The 23,086-nt window shown below is 48.4% G+C and overlaps 1 protein-coding gene across 2 annotated transcripts in view; it reads left to right on the forward strand.

The window, feature by feature from the left end:
* The window catches only part of GALK2 (galactokinase 2), a 400,864-nt gene that overhangs the window by 32,571 nt on the left and 345,207 nt on the right, over nucleotides 1–23,086 (forward strand). The gene's annotated exons all lie outside the window — the stretch shown is intronic.

Raw genomic sequence — 23,086 nt, forward strand, 5'->3', positions numbered from 1 at the left:
GGATAGCGTACACATTCAAAATATATGTCTATACAGCATGAGGCAGGCTCAGACGGTGTTAGGCCCAGTATGGATTGCACGTCATTGCACAAAGGTTAGAAAGGGTACCGTATGCCCGGATAACATGTATGGATAGCGTACACATTCAAAATATATGTCTATACAGCATGAGGCAGGCTCAGACGGTGTTAGGCCCAGTATGGATTGCACGTCATTGCACAAAGGTTAGAAGGGGTACCGTATCCCCGGATAACATGTATGGATAGCGTACACATTCAAAATATATGTCTATACAGCATGAGGCAGGCTCAGACGGTGTTAGGCCCAGTATGGATTGCACGTCATTGCACAAAGGTTAGAAAGGGTACCGTATCCCCGGATAACATGTATGGATAGCGTACACATTCAAAATATATGTCTATACAGCATGAGGCAGGCTCAGACGGTGTTAGGCCCAGTATGGATTGCACGTCATTGCACAAAGGTTAGAAAGGGTACCGTATCCCTGGATAACATGTATGGATAGCGTACACATTCAAAATATATGTCTATACAGCATGAGGCAGGCTCAGACGGTGTTAGGCCCAGTATGGATTGCACGTCATTGCACAAAGGTTAGAAGGGGTACCGTATCCCCGGATAACTTGTATGGATAGCGTACACATTCAAAATATATGTCTATACAGCATGAGGCAGGCTCAGACGGTGTTAGGCCCAGTATGGATTGCACGTCATTGCACAAAGGTTAGAAAGGGTACCGTATCCCTGGATAACATGTATGGATAGCGTACACATTCAAAATATATGTCTCAGGAGTCAGGCTCAGACGGTGTCAGGCACAGTATGGATTTGACGGCCCAGATTACACAGCGGAGGAGCAGGGAGAGGTAAAGATTGCAAATGCTGGGGCCCTGGTCAAGCAAGGGGGGCCCACTCGTGGGCGTCGATACTGGCACTGGGCCCCTCATAGTACAGCGGTGTGTCTGACGGCGGGTGTGCACCACCACCGTCAGAGACACTTGATTGCACTATGAGGGACCCTGTGCCAGTGCCCGCGCCCAAGAGTCGGCCTACCCACCTGTCCAGGGCAACGGCACTCGCACGGTGTCGTGCGGTAGGTGGTAACCCCGGCCATGGGGGGGGAGGCAGCACAGTTATGGAGTTTTAGAAAGTGGCATATGTTGATGTTGGACATTCAGCTGATGCAAAAGGCGAAATAGGTGAAGTACCAGGAGGAGGTGGACCAAAGCAAGCCATTTTTCTGTCACCCTATGTGTCATCAGGGGAAGGTGGGACAAAATCCTTGGAAACCCATGCGTGGTTCATTTTAATGAAGGTTAGATCATCCACATTTTGGGTTGACAGACGGGTCCTTTTTTCTGTCAGGATTGATCCAGCTGCACTGAAGACTCTTTCCGATAGCACACTTGCAGCTGGGCAAGCGAGCTCCTGTAAGGCATATTGGGCCAATTCAGGCCAGGTGTCCAGTTTAGCGGCCCAATAGTCAAAGGGGAATGACCTGTGTGGGAGAACATCGATATGGGAGGAAAAGTAGTTTGTAACCATAGTTGACAACTGCTGTCTCCTGTCACTTTCCATCGATGCAGTATTACCAGTTGTGTGAGCGGTATTTGAAAAATCAGTCCACAACATTGTCATGAAACCCCTGTCTCCAACGCCACTTCTGCTGTGTGCACCACGAACACCTCTGCCAAGGTGCCCCCGGCCCGTACGGCTCTTGTGAGAACCATCACCGCTGCTGTGTGCTGGGAATGCCTCAAGCAACCGATTTACCAGAGTTGCTTGTTTATTAGCCAATATTAGGTCAAGGTTCTCCTGTGGCATGATGTTTTGTAATTTGCCTTTATAGCGTGGATCCAGGATGCTGGCCAACCAGTAGTCGTCATCGTTCATCATTTTGGCAATGCGGGGGTCCCTTTTTAGGATCCGCAAGGCATAATCTGACATGTGGGCCAATGTTCCCGGTGTCAATGATGCACTGCGAGTGCTGGGTGGAGGAGCACTTTCTGGCAAATCCACATCCCTCCAGTCACGCACAAACCCTGTACCAGACCTTGCCACGCCAACATTTTCACTTGCCCCACGAGATGCATCCTCCTCCCCTAAGTAATCATCCCCATCATCCTCCTCCTCCTCCTCTTCTTCCTCCACCTCGTCCAGGAGAGGTCCCTGAGCAGACAATGGCTGAATGTCATCAAGGATTCCCTCCTCCTCTTCCTCCTCATCAACATTGGCTGCAGACGCCTGCTCCTTAAGGTGCGTCAAAGTTTGCATGAGCAGACGCATAAGTGGGATGCTCATGCTTAGGATGGCGTCGTCTGCGCTTACCAGCCGTGTGCATTCCTCAAAACACTGAAGGACTTTACAAAGGTCTTTCAGCTTCGACCACTGCACGCCTGTCAACTCCATGTCTGCTCTCAAAGTGCCTGGCTGTGTATCCTCCCACAAATGCATTATGGCCTGCCTCTGCTCGCACAGCCGCTCCACCATGTGCAGGGTGGAGTTCCACCTTGTTGCAATGTCGATAATGAGGCGGTGGTTGGGAAGGTGGAGCAATCGCTGCAGCTTCTGCATACGAACGGAGTGTACAGGCGACCGGCGGATGTGCGCGCACAGTCTTCGCACCTTCTGGAGCAGGGCTGTTAACTCCGGATAATTTTTGAGGAAGCACTGCACCACCAGGTTCAAGGTGTGAGCCAAGCAAGGTATGTGGCTGAGTTTTGAAAGGGCTATGGCTGCCACAAAATTACGGCCGTTATCACTAACTACCTTGCCTTCCTCAAGATGTACACTGCCCAGCCATGACTCAGTTTGTCGCTTCAAGTACTCGGCCAGCACCTCGGCGGTGTGTCTGTCGCCCAAACACATCATCTGCAACACAGCCTGCTGACGCTTTCCACTAGCTGCTCGATAGGGGGACACATCGTGTGCAACAGTGGCAGCTGCAGATGGAGTGCTCGTACGACTGCGCTCTGTGGACGAGCTTTCGCTTCTGGAGGAGGAGGAGGAGGGTCGAACGCCTACAGCCAACTGTTTCCTATACCGTGGGCTAGGCAGCACTGTCCCACCACCGATGTCCCCTGTGGACCCTGCATCCACCACATTAACCCAGTGCGCAGTGATGGACACGTAACGGCCCTGGCCATGCCGACTGGACCATGCATCAGTTGTGAGGTGCACCTTTCCGCTCACTGACTGCTTGAGTGCATGGACAATGCGGTCTTTCACATGATGGTGGAGGGCTGGGATGGCTTTGCGAGAGAAGAAGTGGCGACTGGGTAGGTCATAGCGTGGTACTGCATAGGCCATGAGTTCGCGGAAAGCTGTGTTTTCCACCAACCGAAAGGGCATAATCTCAAACGAGATTAGTTTGGCAATGTGGGCGTTCAAACCCAGTGTACGCGGATGAGAGACTGAGTACTTTCTTGACCTACTCATAGTGTCTGGGAGGGTGAGCTGGACTTGAGAAGAAGAACTTTCATAGAATAATAGAATCGTAGAGTTGGAAGGGACCTCCTGGGCCATCTGGTCCAACCCCCTGCTCAAAGCAGGATTCGCTAAATCATCCCAGTCAGATGTCTGTCCAGCCTCTGTTTGAAGACTTCCATTGAAGGAGAACTCACCACTTCTCGTGGCAGCCTGTTCCACTCATTGATCACTCTAACTGTCAAAAAGTTTTTTCTAATATCTAATCTGTGTCTCCTCCCATTCAGTTTCATCCCATTGCTTCTAGTCTTTCCTTGTGCAAATGAGAATAAAGTTGATCCTTCTACAATGTGACAGCCCTTGAGATATTTGTAGACAGCTATTAAGTCTCCTCTCAGTCTTCTCTTTTGCAAACTAAACATTCCCAAATCCTGCAACCTTTCCTCATAAGACAGGGTTTGCAGACCGGTCACCATTCTGGTCGCTCTTTTCTGAACTTGCTCCAGTTTGTTGATGTCTTTTTTAAAATGTGGTGCCCAAAACTGGACACAATATTCCAGATGAGGTCTGACCAAAGAGGAGTAGAGGGAAATAATGACTTCACGTGATCTAGACTGTATGCTTCTGTTAATACATCCTAGAATTGCATTTGCCTTTTTTGCTGCTGCATCACACTGTTGACTCATATTCAGTCTGTGATCTATTAGTATACCCAAGTCTTTTTCACATGTGCTGTCACTTAGCCCTATTCCTCCCATTCTATATGTGCTTTTTTCATTTTTATTGCCCAGATGTAGTACTTTGCATTTCTCCCTGTTAAAAACCATTCTGTTAGTTGCTGCCCACTTCTCCAGTTTATTTATATCTTTTTGAATCCTCTCTCTCTCTTCTCTAGTATTAGCTATCCCTCCTAGCTTTGTGTCATCAGCAAATTTAATCAGTTTACCCTCAATTCCTTCATCTAAATCGTTGATAAAGATGTTGAACAATACAGGGCCCAGGATAGAGCCCTGTGGTACCCCACTTGAGACATTCTTCCAACTGGATGTGCAGCCATTTACGACCACTCTTTGGGTCCGATCACTAAGCCAGTTATGAATCCACCTAACAGTTGCCTTGTCCATTCCATACTTAGTCATTTTTTCAATAAGGATTGTATGAGAGACTTTGTCAAATGCTTTGCTGAAGTCAAGATATACTATATCTACAGCATTTCCTTGATCCACCCAATCAGTGATACCGTCATAGAAGGAAATTAAGTTAGTCTGACATGACTTATTAGTTACAAACCCATGCTGACTCTGTTTAATCACTTCATTCTTATCCAGGTATTGACATACATGTTGTTTAATAATTTGTTCAAAGATCTTTCCTGGTATAGAAGTCAGACTCACCGGCCTATAGTTGCCTGGGTCCACCTTCTTCCCCTTTTTGAAGATAGGAACAACATTTGCTCTTCTCCAGTCTTCTGGCACTTCTCCTGTTCTCCAAGAATTTTCAAAGATTATGGAGAGGGGTTCAAAAATTTCTTCTGCTATCTCCTTCAGTACTCTGGGGTGTAATTCATCTGGACCTGGAGACTTGAATTAATTTAGGTTAGCTAAGTGTTTCCTCACTATCTTTCTGTTTATAGATATCCTGAATTCTTCTATTCCCTTAATAGGACAGTGAATAACAGTTGATGGTGCATTTCCTTTCTGAGAGAAAACAGATGCAAAATAGGAATTTAAAAGTTCAGCCTTCTCAACATCCTGTCTTACCATTTCATAATTTTCATCCTGTAAAAATCCTATAGCATCTTTGACTTTTCTTTTACTTTTGACATATCCCCAAAATCCTTTATTATTGCTTTTGACATCTCTTGCAAGCCTCAATTCATTTTCAGCTTTAGTTAATCTGATTTGTGCCCTGCAGGTTCTGCAGACAGCATTATATTCTTCTTTAGATATGCCTCCCTCTTTCCATTTTATAAACATTTTTTTCTTACTTTTTAGCATGTGCTTAAGTTCTGTGTTCATCCATCCTGGTTTCCTTAAATGCTTCCTATTCTTCCCTCTTTTCGGAATTGTTAACAACTGTGCTTTGAGAATTTCATTTTTCAAGATTTCCCATCCTTCCAGGACATTTTTGTCTTTAAGGATATCCAGCCATTGGATCCCTCCAATTCTCTTTCTGAATCCCTTAAAATCTGCCTTTCTGAAATCTAACCTTGACGTCTGAGTCTTCACAGGTCTTCCGCCTCTAGTTATCCAAAATTCTAAAATAGCATGGTCGCTACCTCCTAGGGTCCCAGCCACTTTTACCTCCTCAACCATTTCCTCCCTGTTTATAAGGATTAGATCCAAGGTAGCAGTTCCCCTTGTTTTCTCCCTTACCTTTTGGAAGATAAAGTTGTCAGCAAGAGAGGATAAGAATTTCCTTGACCTGTTAGTTTTGCCTGAGAGAGATTCCCAACAAATGTCTGGATAGTTGAAATCTCCCATGACAACTATGTCATATTTTTTGGAGAACTTGGCCATTTGATGCATAAAGAGTTCATCCATATCTTCAGCTTGCACAGGCGGCCTGTAGTAAATGCCTACAATGGTGTCCTTTCCATTGTTCTGTCCTTGTATTCTTACCCAAACAGTTTCCACAGAACTCCCAGTCTCTGAAGCTTCAATCTCTGTGCAGATATACGCGTTTCTAACATACAATGCGACACCTCCTCCTCGTTTATCAAGTCTGTTTCTTGCAAATAAGTTGTATCCTTCTAGTCTTGTATTCCAATCATGTGTATTGTCCCACCAAGTTTCAGTGATTCCAATTACATCATATTTCTTTTCCTGTGTTAGTAGTTCCAATTCTCCTTGTTTGTTGCCCATGCTTTGTGCATTAGTATAGAAACATTTTAGTTTGTGATTGGTTTCTCTTTCTCCAATATTTTTATTAATTAGATTCTTTCGTCTTTGTTCTTCCTTTCCACTTCTAATAGCAGAGTTCTCAATAGCATTTGTCAGGTGTATGGCTTTTTCTGGTCTTTTGCTTCCCTTCCCATGTTGTTCTAGTTTAAAGCTCTCCTTACAAGTGTAGCAAGGCGACTTCCAAATACATGCTTTCCAGTCTTCGTAAGGTGCACCCCATCTCTAGCAAGTAGTCCATCGTATAAGTAGTTCACTCCGTGATCCAGAAATCCAAATCGTTGCTGACGGCACCATCGACGTAGCCAATTGTTTACCTGCAGAATCTTATTCCACCTCCTTGTTCCATGGCCATCCACTGGGAGGATGGAAGAGAAGACCACCTGCGCTCCCAGTTCTTTCACTTTCTTGCCTAAGTCTTCAAAGTCTCTGCAGATGGTTTCCAGGTCGTTTCTTGTGGTGTCATTTGTCCCCACATGTAGTAGCAGGAATGGGTAGTCATCTGTAGGTCTGAAGAGTCCTGATATCCTCTCAGACACATCTTTAATTTTTGCACCTGGAAGACAGCACATTTCTCTTGAAGTTATATCCGGTCTGCAGATAGCGGCCTCTGTTCCTCTCAACAGGGAATCCCCCATGACCACCACTCTCCGTTTCTTCTTCACAACATTTTTCTTTCTCCATCCAGGAGGACTCTGAAGGTGTACAAGGTTGCTGTTTGTTGGCGAAGTCTTATCCTGATGTATTTCTTCATCGTTTTCCTGCGTGAGAGCCTGGTACTGGTTCCTGAGAAGTATGGGTGCTGACTGCCTCCTGATCCTCCTGCTTCTCTGGGTCACATGTCTCCATTCCTCTGTTTCTTCAGGTGCACTTCGAATTTCTTCTCTTTCTGTAACATGAAGAGATAATTCTGCTCTGTCCAAGAACTCTTCACCTTCCTTAATGATCTTCAACGTAGCTAACCTCTCTTCGAGATTTTGCAACTTTTCCTCCAACAGGGACACAAGCTTGCATTTGTGGCATGTGAAGTTTGGCTTTTCCACTGGTAAATCTGTGAACATGTAGCAAGAAATGCAGCTCACCAAATGGCTCCTGGCCTCTTCCATCTTGAGATTTCTTAAAAACGATGAAAGATGAGCCAAAATTCATGCGCCTATCGGCGCGCGGTTTTTCCGATTTCCTCTTTTCAGCTGCAACGGCCAAAACCCAGTGATCGTTGAGCTCACGGAGACTCTTCACTTATCCCAGAAGGCACTGGAAATATGCAAATGATCTCTTCAAGACCCTTCCCCTGGTTTTCCGATTTCCTCTTTTCAGCTGCAACGGCCAAAACCCAGTGATCGTTGAGCTCGCGGAGACTCTTCACTTATCCCAGAAGGCACTGGGAATATGCAAATGATCTCTTCAAGACTCTTCCCCTGGAGAGCTGCATATGGTGGAAGTAGCGGTGGACAGGGCGGACTGAGAGAGGGTTGATGATGGTGATGGAGTTGGTGTTCTTTCTGATGGCCTAGAATCAGTCTTTCGTTGATATAACAGTGGGATTCCCTGACTGCTGTGGCCTTGCAACGACACCTCAACATTTGCTGCTGTGCTAACCGGTGGGCTTACAGTGGGGGAAACAATGTAGCGCTGCTGACTACCTTCGTTGTGATCAGTTGCACATGTGGCGCTTGAGGTTTGGTGTTGTGTCCACGCTTGCACGTGCATGCTGGTTAAATGTCTAAGCATGCAACTGGTATTCAAATTTTTCAGATTTTTCCCTCGGCTAAAGGTCTTTGTGCACTTCTTACAGATAACCTTGGCCTGATCATGAGGATTTTGTTCAAAAAAGTGCCACACTACACTCTTCCTACTTTGGCAGACATTTTGCGCCCTAGCACGCTGTGATCTTTTGACCCTCTGGACAAGCTGTCCAGCAACTCTTTTGATGTTTGGAACCTGTCTTTGGAGTGCTCCGGGCCTGCCAGATAACAGCTGTTGTGATGTCGATGTCTGCTGTGGATGCTCCTCATCTGAGCTATTGGAAGCAGCACACTCTTCCCCCAATGGATGCCAATCTGGGTCAACAACTGGGTCATCCATCACCTCCTCTTCTATGTCATGTGCACCTTCCTCTGTGTCACCGTGTATGGTGGTATAGTGTGCGGGAAGGGGCACCTGAGTCTCATCAGGGTCAGAATCTGGCTCTGTACACTGCGAGGACAATGTAGTGCTCTGAGTGAATGTACCAGCAGAATCATCCATCAGCGGCTGTGCATCAGTGCACTCCATGTCAGATTCATCTTGGCCTGGGTAATTCACCATTTCACTTGATAATCCAGGCATGGTATGTGAAAACAGCTCCATGGAGTAATCAGTAGTATGGCCTGCGTCATCCTTCAATCTTGGTTGGGGTGAAGAACACAAGGAAAGGTGTGGTTCATGAACATGAGCCTCCAATGACGACTCAGTGCTTTTACTTTTTACAACTGAAGAAGAGGAGGCGATAGAGCTGGAGGCTGAGTCAGCAATGTAAGACAAAACTTTTTCCTGATGCTCTGCCTTTAAAAGCGGTTTGCCAACTCCTAGAAAACTAAGCGTTCGAGGCCTTATGTAGCCAGACGATGACGCAGGGTCAGCACCTCCTGCATTCGGTCCTATTTTGCTCTTGCCACTACCATCAGATCCACCACCAACACCATCATTACCAGCTGCCAACCCCCGCCCAATTCCACGGCCTCTTCCACCAGCCTTCCTCATTTTTGGTAGAAATGTAGACAAAATCCAACAAACTATATAGTAATGTAAAACAAGGTACAAGGTGTCTATAGGACAGGGGAGTTTTAGAATTTCTGCACACACTTGTGGACAGTGGACACTTGTGGATTGTGTGAGGCCCACTGATATCTGAGCGCTATGTGACACGCTCGATGGCACAGCTGCCTGTGACCAAAGTGACGAGAGGATAATGGAGATTTTGAATCTCTGCGTACACTTTTGGACACTGGACACTTGTGGATTGTGTGAGGCCCACTGATATCTGAGCGCTATGTGACACGCTCGATGGCACAGCTGCCTGTGACCAAAGTGACGAGAGGATAATGGAGATTTTGAATCTCTGCGTACACTTTTGGACACTTGACACTTGTGGATGGTGTGAGGCCCACTGATATCTGAGCGCTATGTGACACGCTCGATGGCACAGCTGCCTGTGACCAAAGTGACGAGAGGATAATGGAGATTTTGAATCTCTGCGTACACTTTTGGACACTGGACACTTGTGGATGGTGTGAGGCCCACTGATATCTGAGCGCTATGTGACACGCTCGATGGCACAGCTGCCTGTGACCAAAGTGACGAGAGGATAATGGAGATTTTGAATCTCTGCGTACACTTTTGGACACTGGACACTTGTGGATGGTGTGAGGCCCACTGATATCTGAGCGCTATGTGACACGCTCGATGGCACAGCTGCCTGTGACCAAAGTGACGAGAGGATAATGGAGATTTTGAATCTCTGCGTACACTTTTGGACACTGGACACTTGTGGATGGTGTGAGGCCCACTGATATCTGAGCGCTATGTGACACGCTCGATGGCACAGCTGCCTGTGACCAAAGTGACGAGAGGATAAGGGAGATTGGATTGCTTTTAAAAAAGCAGTTTGCGGAGCAGTGGGTAAACAGCAATGCCAGCGTGTCAGGAAGCCTTAAAAGGCAGCCCAACAACCAACACCACTGATACACCACGATATAGCCTCCCCTTGCACTGCACACACAGTGACTTGTGTGTTGTGCAGGCCAAATCGCTAGCAGCAGAAGCAGTTTTTTTGTCTTCTTCCCTGCCTAACGCTCTCCCTACAGAATCAGCAGCAACCTCTCCCTATACTAAGATCGGCAGGAGTAAGATGGCGGTCGGCGTGCACGCCCTTTTATACCCCCTGTGACGCCCACCAAAGCAAGCCAATCACTTGCATGCCCTTCTGAAAGATGGTGGTGACCCGTGCCTATGTCATCACGTTGCCCACAGTGTCCGTGGATCCTGATTGGCTGAAAAAGAGCGCAAAACAAACTTTTGAAACGCGACTTTGGCGCGTAAGTCGCCGACCTCGTGGCCGACCTCATCCTAGGGTCGGGTTTCGTTTCATGAAACCTGACTTTGCCAAAAGTCGGCGACTTTTGAATTTTTTCCACCCGTTTCGCTCAACTCTACTCATTACCTTTGCTGGAATTGCAGGTTTCGGTTCCCCAATGTATTTCAGGGTAGTTGAAGTCCCCCATAATAATGACTTCTCCTTGAGTCACTGCTTCATCTATTTGCTTTATGAGGATATTCTCTGTTGCTTCCATTATTTTTGGAGACTTATAACAAACCCCTATCAGTAATTTATTATTTTTTCCCCCCTCCCCTTATCTCCACCCACAGGGACTCTACATTTTCATTAGATTCATATATATTATCACGCAGGATGGGTTTTAACCCCTTCACTACCAAGGGTGGTTTGCACGTTAACTCCCGGGCCAATTTTTACAATTCTGACCACTGTCCCTTTATGAGGTAATAACTCTGGAACGCTTCTATGGATCCCGGTGATTCTGACAGTGTTTTCTCGTGACATATTGTACTTCATGTTAGTGGTAAAATTTCATTCATATAACTTGCGTTTATTTGTGAAAAAACGGAAATTTGGCGAAAATGTGGAAAATTGCGAAATTTTCAAACTTTGAATTTTTATGCCCTTAAATCACAGAGATATAGCACACAAAAAACTTAATAAGTAACATTTCCCACATGTTTACTTTACATCAGCACAATTTTGGAACCAAAATTTTTTTTTTGTTAGGAAGTTATAAGGGTTAAAAGTTGACCAGCGATTTCTCATTTTTGCAACACCATTTTATTTTTACGGACCACATCACATTTGAAGTCACTTTGAAGTGTCTATATGATAGAAAACACCCAAAAATGACACCATTCTAAAAACTGCACCCCTTAAGGTGCTCAAAACCACATTCAAGGAGTTTATTAACCCTTCAGGTGCTTCACAGGAATTTTTTGAATATTTAAAAAAAAATGAACATTTAACTTTTTTTCACAAAAAAAATACTTCAGGTTCAATTTTTTTTATTTTACCAAGGGTAACAGGAGAAATTGGACTGCAAAAATAATTGTGCAATTTGTCCTGGGTACGCTGATACCTGATATGTGGGGGGGAACCACTGTTTCGGCGCATGGCAGAGCTCAGAAGGGAAGGAGCACCGTTTGACTTTTACAATGCAAAATTGGCTGGAATTCAGATCGGACCCCATGTCACGTTTGGAGAGCCCCTGATGTACCTAAACAGTGGAAACCCCGCACAAGTGACCCCATTTTGGAAACTAGACCCCCCAAGGAACTTATCTAGATATGTGGTGAGAACTTTGACCCCACAAGGGCTTCACAGAAGTTTATAACGTACAGCGGTACAATTAAAAAATCATATTTTTTCCACAAAATGATCTTTTCACCCCCAATTTTTATTTTCCCAAGGGTAACAGGACCTTAAAAGTTATTGTGCAATTTGTTCTGAGTACGCTGATACACCACATGTGGGGGTAAACCACTATTTGGACGCATGGCAGACCTCGGAAGGGAAGCAGCGCCATTTGACTTTTTTGGCTGGAATTGAGATTGGACACCATGTCGCATTTGCAAAGCCCCTGATGTACCAAAACAGTGGAATCCCCCCACAAATGACCCCATTTTGGAAACTAGACCCCCCAAGGAACTTATCTAGATGTGTGGTGAGAACTTTGAACCCCCAATTGCTTCACAGAAGTTTATAACGCCCAGGCGTGAAAATAAAAAAATCATATTTTTTTTCCACAAAAATGATATTTTTGCCCCCAATTTTTTATTTTCCTAAGGGCAACAGGAGAAATAGGACCCCAAAAGTTGTTTTGCTAATTGTCCTGAGTAAGCTGATACCCCATATGAGAGGGTAAAACACTGTTTGGGTGCATGGCAGAGCTTGGAAGGGAAGGAGCACCATTTGACTTTTTCAACACAGAATTGGCTGGAATTGAGATCAGACGCCATGTTGAGTTTGGAGAGCACCTGATGTGCGCAAATAGTGGAAAACCCAATTCTAACACCAACCCTAACCCCAACACACCCCTAGCCCTAACCCTAGCCCTAACCCTAGCCCTAGCCCTAACCCTAATGGGAAAATGGAAATAAATTCCTATTTTTAATTTTATTATTTTTCCGTAACTAAGGGGGTGATAACGGGGGGTTTGATTTACTATTTATGGCGGTATTTATATTTGGCAGCTGTCACACGCTAAAATACGCTTTTTATTGTAAAAATAGTTTTTGCATCACCACATATTGAGAGCTATAATTTTTCCATATTTTGACCCACCGAGTCATGTGAGGTCTTATTTTTTGCGGGACGAGTTGACGTCTTTATTGGTACCATGTTCGGGCATGTGACATTTTTTGATCGCTTTTAATTTCGTTTATAGGACGCAGAATTTACAAAAAACAGCGTTTCATGAATTTGTTTTGGGTGGTGCGTTTACGCCGTTCTGCGTGCTATAAAATTGATAAAGCGGTTTTCTTCTTCGGGTCAGTACGGTTACAGCGATACCTAATTTATGTCTTTTTTTATGTTTTGGCGCTTTTATGCAATGAAAACAATTTTATATAAAAAATAATTATTTTTGCATCGCTTTATTCTGCGAGCTATAACTTTTTTTATTTTTTCGCTGATGATGCTGTATGATGGCTCGTTTTTTGCGGGACAAGATGACGTTTTTAGCGGTACCATGGATATTTATATGTGTCTTTTTTTCTCGGGGGACGAGATTCAAATCTCGGCAATGAGATGCGCCGTCCCCGGACCGACGGCCATCTTTCCGGCGTCCATGTTCCCGGAGGCCACCGCAACATGGCGGCGGCCAGCAAGGGATGTGCGGGGGCCTCCGGACTGCGAGGAAATGCCGGCAGAGCCGCCGCCTCTGCAACGGAGCACAGCCCGCCGCCACCCTCAGCCCGCAGAGCCCACCTGCCCCAGCTCAGCACAGCACACCTGCCCCAGCACAGCTGCCCCAGCCCAGCACAGCTGCCCCAGCACAGCTGTCACAGCCAGCAGCCCCAGCACAGCAGCCCCAGCACAGGTGCCCCAGCACAGCCCACCTGCCCCAGCGCAGCTGCCCTAGCACAACCAACCTGCCCCAGCACAGAGCCGCCACCGCACGAGCCTGGACCACTGAATGACCCCTGTGTCTACTCCTCCACCTGTGTCGTATCCCTTCCCAGGTAAGCTGAATTCGGACTGTAAGACGGACCCCCATTTGACACATTATTTTTTCCCTATTTTCCTTCTGAAAATTGGGGTGCGTCTTATGGTCCGGTGTGAAAAATACGGTATGTTCCAACAACATTAACTCCAATTCCTCCATTTTGTTGGCGAGGCTTCTGGCATTAGTATACATGCACTTTATGTATCTCTCTGTACCTCTACCCTTTCTTAAATTATTAACTGTTCTAACCCCACCCCCCATGCCACCCCCACCCCCAATTTCATTATTTGTGCCCAGGTCTCTATCTGCACTGTCTTCCCCTCCTATAAAAGGAATACCCTCCCCCCAGTCCCTAGTTTAAACACTCTTCCAACCTTCTAGCCATTTTCTCCCCCAGCACAGCTGCACCCTCCCCATTGAGGTGCAGCCCGTCCCTAGCGTAGAACCTGTAGCCAACTGAGAAGTCGGCCCAGTTCTCCAGGAAACCAAACCCCTCCTTCCTACACCAATTCCTGAGCTACTTATTAACCTCCCTAATCTCCCGTTGCCTCTCTGGCGTGGCACATGGTACAGGAAGTATTTCCGAAAATACCACCTTGGAGGTCCTTGCTTTAAGCTTGCAGCCTATTTCCCTGAAATCATCCACCTTCCACCTACCTCTAACTTTGTCATTTGTGCCAATGTGCACCATGACCATGACACCTTTACATCTTCTATCCGTTGCTGCTTAAGTGTTTTAATCCGTATGTAAATTAGGAGTTAAGCGCTCTAATTTTGACAGAACACTTAAGAAACCTTTGTCTCCAAGCTTGTTTTCCTGCCAAGTACCAGCCTTTTTAGCTTGATTGATAACTTATGGTCAATCTAATGTGACAGCAGGGAAATCAGACAGTGAAGTCATCAAGATAAAAGAGGCTGGTGCTGGGCAGCTGTAGGGGCTCATTAAGTGCTCTGTCTGGTCCAAAGTACTTAATGCTTCATTTGCATATGAGTTAAATCATTATTTTATCAGTATGCAGCAATAGATGAAAGATATAAAGGTGTTGATGGATTTGCATTTCATAGACCTATACCCTCGTATATGCAGTTTGAGGAGGGCAGACCTACGTATATATCATATATAAAGTATACCACATTCACTTTACATAGATCCTGCTTCACAAATGGAGCACAAGGTTGGGGGAGCTCTATAGCCCCACCCAGCCCGATGAAAAGGAGGCTAATCCTTCATAAAAAACCTTAACCCCTCTCTGCTATCTGACGTACTATTCCGTCTATGTGACCTGGACCTTACTTCCCATGGACGGGATCAACCTGCACAGGTTCCCATAGTGGGACAAAGTGTAAAACATTGAATGAAATATATTTTTTTTAAATAATTGTAAAAATATATAAAAAAAAATAAAAAATCAATATTTACCGTATTCTATCAAATATTTGAATAAAAAAAATCTAAACAATAAAAGTACACATATTTGGTATCCCTGCGTCCGTAATGATCCGACCTATTAAACTGTCCCACTAGTTAACCCCTTTAGTGAACACCATAAAAAAGGCAAAAAAACAATGCTTTATCATCATACCATCAAACAAAAAGTGGAATAACACGTGATCAAAAAGACGGATATAAATATCCATGGTACCATTGAAAACGTCATCTTGTCCTGCAAAAATCAAGCCGTCATACAGCGTCATCAGCGAAAAAATAAAAAAGTTATAGCTTTCAGAATAAAGCGATGCAAAAATAATTATTTTTACTTAAAATAGTCTTTATTGTATAAAAGCGCCAAAACATAAAAAAATGATATAAATGAGGTATCGCTGTAATTGTACTAACCCAGAGAATATCAATTTTACCACACACTGAACGGTATAAACGCCCTCAGCAGATGACCTCACTGTTGCTGAAAATAACCTCTGTACAAAAACCAGCATTGATATTACTACCATATGGTCAGTGGTAGATACCAGTCCTACGGAGCATATACATGGATTTTTGTGAGTACTCACCGTAAAATCCTTTTCTCCGAGACGCTCATTGGGGGACACAGAGACTGTGGGTGTGTGCTTCTGCCGTCTGGAGGCTGACACTAAGTATGCAAAAAAAGAGTTAGCTCCTCCTCCGCCGCATACACCCTCGCCCCCAGACCGGGCGTAACTCAGTTTAGTGCAAAAGCAGTAGGAGAACGCGCCTTAAACTCAGGCAAGAAATTATACGTCTGAAAAAGGGACCACCCTGATCCTTACATAAGGATTTGTATAATTCAAAATAAACAGATGCCAACTGGCTAATAGGGTGGGTGCTGTGTCCCCCAATGAGCGTCTCGGAGAAAAGGATTTTACGGTGAGTACTCACAAAAATCCATGTTTCTCCTTCGTCTCATTGGGGGACACATAGACTGTGGGACGTCCTAAAGCAGTCCCTGAGCGGGATCTTAGCTCACCCAATCCATGCTATTTTGCGCCCCTGATTAGAGGTGCGCAACTGCTGCCTGGAGAATCTTTCTTCCCAGGCTTGCATCCGAGGATGCCTGGGTATGTACGTTATAATGTTTGACAAACGTATGCAAACTGGACCAGGTAGCTGCTTTGCACACCTGTTCCGCTGAAGCCTGGTGTCGCAGTGCCCATGAGGCACCCACTGCTCGAGCCGAGTGTGCCCTGATCCCTGCCGGAACCGGCGTGCCACTGATTTGATATGATTCTTGGACTGTCAGACGAACCCATCTGGCCAAAGTCGCTCTGGACGCAGCGAGTCCCTTCCGCCGCCCTTCTGGAATCACGAATAGAGAGTCTGTCTGGCGGAATGGCGCTGTCCTTGTCACATACCTCCTAAGGGCTCTTACCAGATCCAGGGTGTGCAATGCCTTTTCTACCCTATGCACCGGTGCCGGGCAAAACGAGGGTAAGACAATGTCTTCGTTGATATGGAATGCAGAGACAACCTTCGGCAAGAAGGGGGGAGCTGGCCTTAAAACTACTTTATCCTTATAAAAAGTCAGGAACGGCGGTTTACAAGATAAAGCCGCCAGTTCCGAAACCCGCCTAATAGATGTTATCGCTACCAGAAAAACGACCTTCCTGGACAGGTAAGGTAAGGAGACTTCTTGTAACGGTTCGAAGGGAGGCTCCTGAAGGGCCCTGAGCACTAAGTTCAGGTCCCATGATTCCATCGGTGCCTTATAGGGGGGTACTAAATGTGCGACCCCTTGCATAAACGTCCTAACCTGCCAGACCGAAGCGACCTTTCGTTGGAAAAGCACCGACAGGGCCGAGACTTGCGTTCTGAGCGAACTCGGAGCCAATCCCGCGTCCAGCCCTGCCTGCAGAAAAGCCAGTACGTTGGGGATCGAAAAAACCAGAGGAGCCACTCCACGATCCCTACACCAACGGAAAAACACTTCCCAAGTCCGATGATATACCTTCGCCGAGGAAGGCTTTCGGGCACTCACCATCGTGGCCACCACATCGCGCCTGAATCCTGCCTGTGTTAACAGCCAAGATTCAATGGCCACGCCGTCAAACACAGGGCCCCTAAGTTCGGATGGCAGATCGGCCCCTGGGACAGTAAGTCCGGCCGATCTGGGAGACGCCAGGGTACGTCCACCACTAGTTGAACCAGATCTGCATACCAGGCCCGCCGAGGCCAGTCTGGGGCCAGCAGAATTGCTGGAACCTTCTCTCTCCTTATCTTTCTGATGACTCTTGGAAGCAGAGGTAGCGGGGGGAACAAGTACGGGAGCCGAAACTGGCTCCACGGAAGCACCAGAGCGTCTGCTGCGATTGCCTGCGGGTCGAGGGATCGAGCGACGAACCTTTGAATCTTGGCGTTCTCTCTGGATGCCATAAGGTCCACGTCTGGTGTCCCCCACCGTTGGCAGATCTGTTGAAAAACCTCGGGGTGCAGGGACCACTCCCCTGCCGCGACCCCCTGTCGGCTGAGAAAATCCGCCGCCCAGTTTTCGATTCCCGGAATGTGCACCGCTGAAATTACCACGTGGTTTTTCTCGGCCCAACGCAGTACCAGCCCGACCTCGCGCATGGCTGCCTGGCTGCGCGTGCCCCCCTGATGGTTCACATACGCTACCGCTGTAGCATTGTCCGACTGAACGCGCACCGGCCGGTTTGTCAGCCAACGCTGAAAATGTTGCAGGGCCAATCGTATTGCCCGTATCTCCAGAATGTTGATCGGGAGAATTACCTCCCGAAAGGACCACCGCCCCTGGGCTGTGTGACTCTGGAAAACTGCTCCCCAACCCTGCAGGCTTGCATCGGTCATCACCACCAACCACTGTTCCGGGGGAAAGGGTTTCCCCTGAACCAGAGACGAGTCGCGAGTCCACCACTGGAGTGACCGTCGGACCGGTGGAGACAAACTGCACCGATGATTGAGGGAAAGCAGCCTTCGGTCCCATGCTGACAAGAGCGCATGTTGAAGCGGACGGAGATGGAACTGGGCAAACGGGATTGCCTCCATCGCCGCCACCATTCTGCCCAACACACTCATGCCGTACCGGATGGATCTGGAGCCCGGCTGAAGAAGGTTCCGTACCCCCTGTTTGATCCTTTGCGCCTTGTCCTGAGGGAGGATCACCAGCCCCTGGGAGGTGTCGAAAACCATGCCTAGAAATACGATTCTCTGAGCCGGAACCAAGGACGACTTGTTCCGATTGATCAGCCAACCTAGGCGGGCCAGGGTATCCAGAGTGATACCGACATTCTCCTGGCACGCCTGAAACGACGGCCCCTTTACCAAAAGGTCGTCCAGGTAGGGTAGTACCGTTATGCCCCGAGCATGCAGGATGGCCATAACCACCGCCATTATCTTTGTAAAGACTCTGGGGGCAGTGGCCAGACAAAGGGCAGAGCAACAAATTGGAAATGTCGCCCTCCAATCGCAAAACGCAGGAACCTCTGGTGTGGAGGAAAAATCGGGATGTGTAGATATGCATCCTGCACATCGATCGAGGCCAGGAATTCCCCTGGATCCATGGCTGAAATGACCGAACGGAGGGATTCCATCCGGAATCGCCTGACCCTGATAAATTTGTTCAGGATCTTTAAATCCAGTACTGGCCTTACTGTCCCGTACTTTTTGGGGACTGAAAACAGGTTGGAGTAAAAACCTTGCGTCTCTTCGCTTTTCGGCACTGGGACAATGACCCCGTTGTGCTGTAGCGTCATTATAGCCTGCAACAGACCTTCCGCCTGCGATTCTGTTCCGGAGAGCCGGGAACGGAAGAAACACCATGGCGGGAGTCCGACAAACTCTATCTTGTACCCGGACGATATCAGTTCTGCCACCCAAGCGTCGCGTGCCACTGCGACCCAAACGTGGCTGAACCTTAGTAGGCGTCCGCCCACTCTGTCGTCCGTAGGTACGAAGTGCCTCGAGTCATTTTGCTGGAGGCTTTTGTGATCTGGCCCCCCTCGCTCTGGGCAAACGGCCTCGGCCTCTACCCAGCGGATTGGCTCTGTAAGAAACTTTCCTTTCCCTAATCTGACCATCATTTGCGGAGGTGGATGCCCTGGCCGAAGTCCACCTCCAGGAGCTACGAAAGGGCCGAAAACGCCTCTGCGTCTGCCTGAATGCCGGCCAACTCTTCTGCTGCGGTAGAAAACTACTCTTCCCCCCTGTGGCTTCTGAGATAAGCTTATCAAGCTTTTCACCGAACAACCGATTGCCTTGAAAAGGCAATGAGGTCAAGGATTTTTTAGAGATAGAATCCGCTTTCCATAATCTCAGCCATAATGCTCGCCTTACGGCGATCGCATTTGCTGCTGCCACAGCAGAACACTCGGCCGCATCCAGAGCGGCGCCGACGAGATAATCACTCGCTCCTGATATCTGATTTGTCACCTCCAAGATTTCCGCGGGCAGATCCCTGTCTTGGAGGGCCCTATGCAGAGTGTCTGCCCATGAAACCATGGCCTTAGCCACCCAGGTAGCCGCAAAGGAGGGGGCCATAGCCGACCCTGCTGCCTCATACACTGAGCGGGCAAGCCCCTCTATGAGGCGATCAGTTGGGTCCTTAATAGAAGAACCGCTGGGTATCGACAATAGCGATCTTGATGCTAAACGTGACACCGGTGGGTCCACTACTGGCGACTCCACCCACCCTTTATGGAGTTCAGGAGGAAACGGATACTTTGCTTGCAGCGCCTTTTGCATTGCAAAGCGCTTATCCGGGTGTTCCCTATGTTTCTGGACTAGCTCCTCGAACTCCGGATGTGTGGCAAACCTTCTATGCGGACGCCTGGTTTTCTTGAAGGAGACCTTGTGACCTGAGGCCGTGGACACCTCATCCTCGATCTCTAAAGTCTGGTTGACCGCCTCAATGAGGCTGTCCACTGAGTCCTGGTATCCCAGGCTTTCTGGATTCCAGGCTTCCTCCTCCTCCTCCTCGCCCTCGTCCTGATCGCTTCCTGAGCTTGGCGACAGGGAACGAGATGCCCTAAAAATCGCCGCCGACTCCCCAGAGGGCCCGGCCGACGGAGAACGAGCTCGCTTACCATGAGCTTGTCTGGTGCTGGAGCGGCCCCTAACGGACGAAGGGTCCTGAGACGTGGACGAGCTGTCTTCCGCTGGCAGACCACCATCCTTGACCCTGCCCGGGCCCCGAAGGGACTCAATTGCCTTCGTAAGGGACATCATAGAATGCGATAAAGACACTGCCCATTCTGGGGGGTCCTGACCCCTGGGCTCTGCAACAATGGGGGGCTCCTGGGCTCGCTCCGACTCACAGGCTTCGCAAAATTTACCCGGCTGCGCCTTAGGCAGCCTGACCCCACAGGAAACGCAAACAGCGTATAGGAAAGAGTGAGCTTTCCCTTTGCCAGACATATTGCAGGGTAGGGTAGGAGGAGGAGGGTAACCCCTTCCTTGACAACCAGTGCGGCACTCGAAACGGGGTTGCACTCACCCACCGGTAACGTCCCACCTCTTCCACGGGGTGCTCTGGACGCAGCGAAAACCCTGAGACGTGGATGAGCTGCTTCACGTGCCGTTACTCGCCGGGGGGGCACTGCGGTGCACTCTGGAGAGAGGCGGCGGGGCTTCCGACCGCACTCCGGTGAGGAAATGCGAGGAGGGGGTCGGGAGCCTCCGGTCACTGTGCGGGGACCGCGGCCGCCGGCGGAGCTTCAGCCGTACTCCGGCGGGGACCTGCGAGGAGGGGGAGGGGGAGGGGGGCGCGCGCTCCCCGGTCACTGCGCGCCCGCCGCGCCCCCCGGGCTGCCGGAAGTCAGTGGGCGGGGCTTCCGGCTACCACCGGAAGGGGCGGGCAGGCCTCGCGCGGCCTTGCGGATCTCCCCATACCGCGGGGACCGCGGCCGCCGGCGGGACTTCTGGCCGCACTCCGCATGTGGCACTACTCGCACCGGGTTCCACCGGGGAGAGAGTCGGGCCCCGTGAGAAAAAGTAACCCCGTCGGGCGGGGGAACAGACAGCCCCGCGGCGCATTCTGGGGGGTCCCGTTCCGGGGGGTGACTCTACAAAAAAAGGTGAGCCTGGCCGCCGGGGGGGCTCTCTTGGGGTGCTCTCAACCCCATCCCTGTGCGGGGAGGGGGAGGCTACTGGGGGTGGATGCTTCGATCCCCTGGCTCACCTGCGCCTCCAACTGCACCCCTGGTGTCACTACCTAGGGGTGGAAGGGGCCCTGAAATCCCGCGTTGCAGGAGAGGAACAAAACGTGGAGTCCGTTGGGGATCGCCCATCGCTCACACGTGCTCGCCCGTTGTAGTTCATGGGGAAATCGAATCCTCTTATCAGGATGCGTTGCCCCTCTTTACAAAATAAAAAAGAAAAATGGTTGTCTGGGGAAAAGTCCCAGATGTGTCCCTCGGTGCGGGAGAGAAAACACGTGGAGGACTACTCACACGTGGTCGCCCGTTGATGATTTGGGGAGATCGGACCCTCTCTATAGGATCCGTCGCCCCTGTCTTATCTTCAAAGAAAGGAAAAAAAAAAAAAACCTAGTCTGGAGCTCCAGACTGCGTGTGCCTCCATCAGACACTAAGCAAAAACTGAGTTACGCCCGGTCTGGGGGCGAGGGTGTATGCGGCGGAGGAGGAGCTAACTCTTTTTTTGTATACTTAGTGTCAGCCTCCAGACGGCAGAAGCACACACCCACAGTCTCTGTGTCCCCCAATGAGACGAAGGAGAAAAGTGATTACAGCACATGGTGACTTACAGAGGACGTTCTTTCTGATGGAATAATTCACTTTTCCAGTCTTTTCCATCTGGCCCAGACCGACATGACAACTTCTTCCAGCTAAGACTTGGCTGCAAATATTACAACACAGACACATTTCACTTCTCATATTCCAGCCCCATCACCATATATTCTTAACCTGCACAAACTCCTCATCCTGCTGATACCCCATTGCTTAGCCGCTGCTGGCGTACTGTATGTCACCCTATTACTGCACCTACTGTGTGGTTCTGCATGTCCTCTAAATTCTAAAGCAACCCACTAGAATATAGTAACGCCGGATGCAAGTGACCTATAAAACAGTGCCTACATTTTGACCACTAGAAACCTAGAAAGTAATAATGCCCTGTGTGCTCCTTTGACAGTCGCAGTAACCCGAGTTCCCCTATAACTATAAGTGCTCACTTTACATTTAATAATGTCCCAAGTCTCCCCCCTGTACAGCTCCCCTATACACAGTATAATGATCCCTCGCTATATAGTACCACCCACACAGTATACTGTCCCCTTAGTAGCCGCCAAACTGTTTAATGGCTCCAACACTGTATGATGGCCCCCTCACTGTAATCTCCACACTATATGATGGGCCCCTAGATAGCCTCAATATAGCATACTACACCAGATAGTTCTCTCATCAGTGTGGTCAGCTGTATCGGCATCTAGCCGATACAGTTGAACCTGCGATGACGAGCGGGGGGCCCACTGCTGGCACCGGGCCCCCCTGCCTGTTCAGGGTCCCCATAGCAGCCGGGTGGCAGTGCAGGGAGATCTATTCTCCCTGCTCTGCCGCAGTACAGTTACATAGCGTATGTCCCGGTGGGCCCCCTCAGAGCGCGGGGAGACTGCCCCCTCTGCTTTGCTACTGGTTGCTATGAGACAAAGAATGAAAAATTTAAAGGGGTCTGAATATTTTCCATACCCACTGTACATTGTATGACTGAATTAACAGCACAAAGGTATGGAGATAATCTGATTGTTAGGCCGGAGTCACACTAGCGATTAAATCTGCTCCCATCATGCGTTTTTTTATCGGATCCGTTCCTCAGACCGAGACCATCGCAGCATGCTGCGATTGTCACCGATTTTCGGATCGGATTCGACAATGCAAGTCTATGGATGCGATTAAAAAACGCATTGAAAACGCACCACACGTGTGACTTGCGATTAAATCGCAAGACTTCTCCAGGTCAACAGGAAAGAGCATCAGGCATTAGCATTGGATGTCAATTTGATGGTTAGATGCGAATAAAATCGGTTC

Source organism: Dendrobates tinctorius, unplaced genomic scaffold (genome assembly GCF_039654945.1).
Source record: "Dendrobates tinctorius isolate UK_male_01 unplaced genomic scaffold, ASM3965494v1 ptg000022l, whole genome shotgun sequence".
In the NCBI taxonomy this organism is placed as follows: Eukaryota; Metazoa; Chordata; class Amphibia; order Anura; family Dendrobatidae; genus Dendrobates; species Dendrobates tinctorius.